This window comes from Hippocampus comes, unplaced genomic scaffold (assembly GCF_001891065.2).
Source record: "Hippocampus comes isolate QL1 unplaced genomic scaffold, H_comes_QL1_v1.1 scaffold180, whole genome shotgun sequence".
Taxonomy (NCBI): Eukaryota; Metazoa; Chordata; class Actinopteri; order Syngnathiformes; family Syngnathidae; genus Hippocampus; species Hippocampus comes.
The window spans coordinates 334,540-338,878 of record NW_017805076.1 but is presented as its reverse complement, the minus strand read 5'-3'; the positions used below and the strand labels follow the sequence as shown (position 1 = coordinate 338,878).

At 43.8% G+C, this 4,339-nt stretch overlaps 1 protein-coding gene across 1 annotated transcript in view; it reads left to right on the top strand.

The window, feature by feature from the left end:
• The first annotated feature begins 4,284 nt into the window (after window positions 1-4,284).
• The window catches only part of LOC109513047 (uncharacterized), a 17,779-nt gene continuing 17,724 nt past the window's right edge, over window positions 4,285-4,339 (top strand). Inside the window, exon 1 of the mRNA XM_019865251.1 lies at window positions 4,285-4,313. The gene's annotated coding sequence lies outside the window, so the exon portion shown is untranslated. The remainder of the gene's footprint in view (window positions 4,314-4,339) is intronic.

Sequence of the window (4,339 nt, the reverse complement as noted above, 5' to 3'; positions counted from 1 at the left end):
GGAGCTGCAACAAAAACTTATTTAATAAAGCAGCGACACAGTTCACTGAACCAACAGCAAGTTCTAACATTGGAAGCATGTCTCAGGAAGGAGCCATCTTGGAGTCGTCGTATAACCGGAATGACCATACACAAGACGCACCGGATTTTAAGGCGCTCGATGAGCTTTTAAGAAAATGGAAGACATTTTGGTGCGCTCTGTAGTGTGGAAAATACAGTACGTGCATATTATGGAGCAGCTCCCGGGGAAGTGCAAATTGTCCTCCGTGTGGGACCATTTTGATCTCCTTTTGGAGAATAAGGTATTTATTCAAATCTCCTTGTCTCACCAAGTGCCTCTCAGATTATTGACATGTCTTGTTCCATTCTAATTCAAATCCATTTCAAGGTAACACCGAGTTTACATTCACGTATTTTATTGCAGGTGAAATGTCGAATTTGCCATACAGGAATGTCATATACCAACAAAAGCACATCTGCAACTACATCTGGCATGTTACTCATCCTTATTAGTTTGTTTTTGGAAACGGTTGTAAATGCCAATTTTGTTGGGTTTTATTTTTTAGATGGCCTGTGGCAGCACCTGGATGCTGAGGTGTGGAGACTGGAACGAGGTGCAACAGCAGATGCTATATCTGAGGTCCAGCGATACCGGGCAGAGGGGAATATTGCACGCAATCAAGACCCGCAGTTGTATTGGAAGGATCAACACACTTCTTTTCCAAACCTCTCCCACCTCGCAAAGGAGTTCCTCTGTTCGCCGGCCTCATCTGTGCCGTGTGAGCGTGTGTTCTCCACATCAGGGTCAATAGCGTGTAAAAAACGCAACAGACTGAAATTCAAAATACTGGAGCATCTGTTTTAAAACATTTCTGATACCTCGCCCTGGCTCAGTATCAAATTTAGAATAGGTTCGTTGGAGATAGGCACTCAGAAATGAAACACAAGAGACAAATCTGCTACTAACAAATTGCACGTTTATTAGCGCCACAGAATATGTCAAACAAGCAAATATCAGTGTATCGAGCTCTTAGAATAGTACCTAGCTCTTACCGTGCGTCAATAGGATGGAGAGCCAACACCCCAGGTAGAGCGAGCTTCAATACCACTCTGGACTTTTGACTTCGCTGACTCTGGACTCTGCTGATTCTCGACTCTCCTAATTCTCGGCTCTACTAAGAGTATCCGAAGTTCTCCTTTTATAGTCTAAGCGTGCCTGACGTCACGCTATCTTTGTTCTTAACAAATGACATTGCTCATCATCATAAACATCCTATGACATTGCTGTTTATACAAAGACTACAAAGCTAGTGCGAGCCATTGCGGCACAAAGCTATTGCGAGCTATTGCGAAACATCTTTAAACATGGAAAAACAACACAATATAATTATTCTTACTTCAGCATCTTAATTTTTGAAATAAAAATTTGTGAAGACAACCCAACAAGCATCCTCATTCAAGTAATTTTCACATTATTGAAACATATTGAATGATACAATATGAATGCATGGATACGAATGATATTGGACACTTCAGTCTGTCAAGTGCGTTGCCTGGAGGGATTCTTGACATCAAACAGGGGTCAGTGGTCAGTGACACAATATCAACACTGTATCAACACAGTGTGTCATTGTGTCAACATGACGCCTCATGGACCCATCACTACCAAAAACGTTTATTTGTGGAACACCGTGAAAACTAAAAGACATTTCAACAGCAACAATCAACAATCTGTTAAACAAGACATGAAACAAATAAGCAGAAATAACATAGCGTGTGCACCTTGTTCAACCAAAAGTAGATAAACTAAAATAAAGTCGAGCAGACGGTAACGTTTGGTCTCTCTCTCACCATCTTTCTTTCTAGAACTGTCTCTCTCTAATTCCCTCACTTTCTGTCACACGTGACCCTGAACCGGAAATAAGATAAGATATCCTTTGTTTGTCCCACACTGGGGAAATTTACAGTCTACACCAGCAAGATTGTGGGTAGAAAGAAGAAAACAAAATAAAGGTTACAGTTTCAATGTACACCGTTCAATTAAGTGCAATATAAATATAGATATAGATAAGGTGGCCGTCCTATTTACAATTGTTTTTCACATCACATCATTTTATTTTTTATTCAGCAGCCTGACAGCAGTCGGTAGAAACGAGCGGCGGTATCTCTCCTTCTTGCAGCGCGGGCGTAACAGTCTCTGGCTGAAGGAGCTACCGAGTGCTGTCAGGGCGGGCTGGAGGGGTGGCAGGGACTGTCCATCATAGCTTTTAGCTTAGCTAGCATCCTCCTGTTGCCCACCTCCTCCATAGTGTCGAGGGAGCGGCCCAGGACAGAACTGGCCCTCCTGACCAGTCGCTCCAGTCTCTTTCTGTACGCGAGAAAACATTCCAAATCCACCTTGAAAAGATTTCAAGAAAAGCATGAATATCAAGTTTCATATGGAAACATAAAACACTACAAAACAACAACCTCAAATAAATTTGATCCTATTTGTGTTGGCAACCAATGGATCCCAACACTGGCGCCAGCTCCACCCTCCAAGAGAGCCCGAATTGGACGGGCAAGGCAAAGGTTGATCACCGCCGTCTGCTGGTCACGGTTTGTCATTGCAAACTTCTAAAAGAAGACCACATTGATTCGTATTACCCTCGAAAAAAACGGAAGTAACACAAAACGCCCTGCCCGTCAGGATAATTTTGTGACATTTGATGGATTTTTAAAAAAATTCTGAACAAAAACAACATAATTAATTCACAACGGTCATTCTTCACCGCTGTTTCCACCTTTTGTATGGCTCTTCTTCGCTTTCAAATGTGAGAAGAGCCACATTGGGACATGCAAGGCAAAAGTCGATCACTGCTTTCTACTGGTTACAGTTTGTCATTGCAACCTTCTGAAAGATGACCATATTATTTCTTATTACCGTCGAAATATTCAGCAGTAACACAAAATGCCCAGCCTGTGAAGATATGTGTGACATTTTTTGGATTTTTTTTTTCTGAACACAAAAAACATTGCAATAAATTCACAACGGTCGTTCCACCTTTTTCCACCTTGTGTATGGATCTTCTTCGCTCTCAATTGCCAGTGCCCAATTGGGAGGTGCACGGTAGAACTCCGTCACTGTCCTCTTCTGGTAATAGTTTGTCATTGCAACATCCTTGAAGAATACCATACAATTTCCGATTACACTCGAAAAATCAGCAGGAACATTAAATGGCCACCGTGTGAAGACAGTTTTGTTACATTTGATGGACTTTTTTTATTAATAAGCACAAAAATGAAAACATTACAATTCATTCACAACGTTCGCTCTTCACCTCTGTTCCCACATTGCGTATGGCTCTTAAATGCGAGAGCCCCCTTTGGCTGTGCACGGCGAGCTGCAACAGCTGCCCTTTGTTGGTCAGTTAGTCACTGCCACCTCTGAAAGAGTACCATGTTATTTCTTATTACTCTACAGGAGAGCCCCATTTGGACGGCCAAGGCAAATATTGACCACTGCCGTCTGGTTGTCACAGTCTGTCATTGCAACTTTCTGAAAAGAAAGCCTTTGGCCAGCTTACGTCAGCGTTAGCATCGCCGGAGAATCCCGCCGCGGAGGCAAAATGCGTAACGACAGCGGATTCTCTGGTCGGATTAAAAAAAAAAAAGCGCCTAACGCGAGGCAAAGTGTGTCTGCGAAGGCGGCTTCGTCTTGGATGAAAAAAGCAGGGCCTTTGGACAGCTAACGTCAGCGTTACCACTGCCGAAGTAGCCCGCCCGTAGGCAAAATGCGTGGCGACAGCGGATGCTCCGGTCGGATAAAAAAAAAAAAAAGCGCCTGACGCAGAGGCAAAGTGTGTCAGCAAAGGCGGTTTGATCTCCGAGAAAAAAAGCAAAGCCTTTGGCCAACTTACATAGTGTTTGTACCCCCGGAGGAACCTGCCCCGGAGGTAAAATGCATGGAGACAACGGACGCTCTGGTCGGATAAAAAAAAAAAAAGCGCCGGACGTAGAGGCAAAGTGTGTCCACAAAGGTGGCTTTGTCTCGAAGGAAAAAAGCAGGGCCTTTGGCCAACTTATGTCAACGTTAGTACCCCCGGAAAAACCTGCCACGAAGGTAAAATGCGTGGCGACAACGGATGCTCCGGCCGGATAAAAAAAAAAAAAAAAAAAAAAAAAAAAGCCCCGGACGCAGAGGCAAAGTGTGTCCGCGAAGGCCACTTCGTCTCGGGCAAAAAAAGCAAAGCCTTTGGTCAACTTACGTCAGCGTTAGTACCCTCGGAGAAACACTGCGGTCAAGCCAGCCTCCACTCGCAAAATCGAAGTCAAGTGAGCCGCCACTGCGATTGACAGTA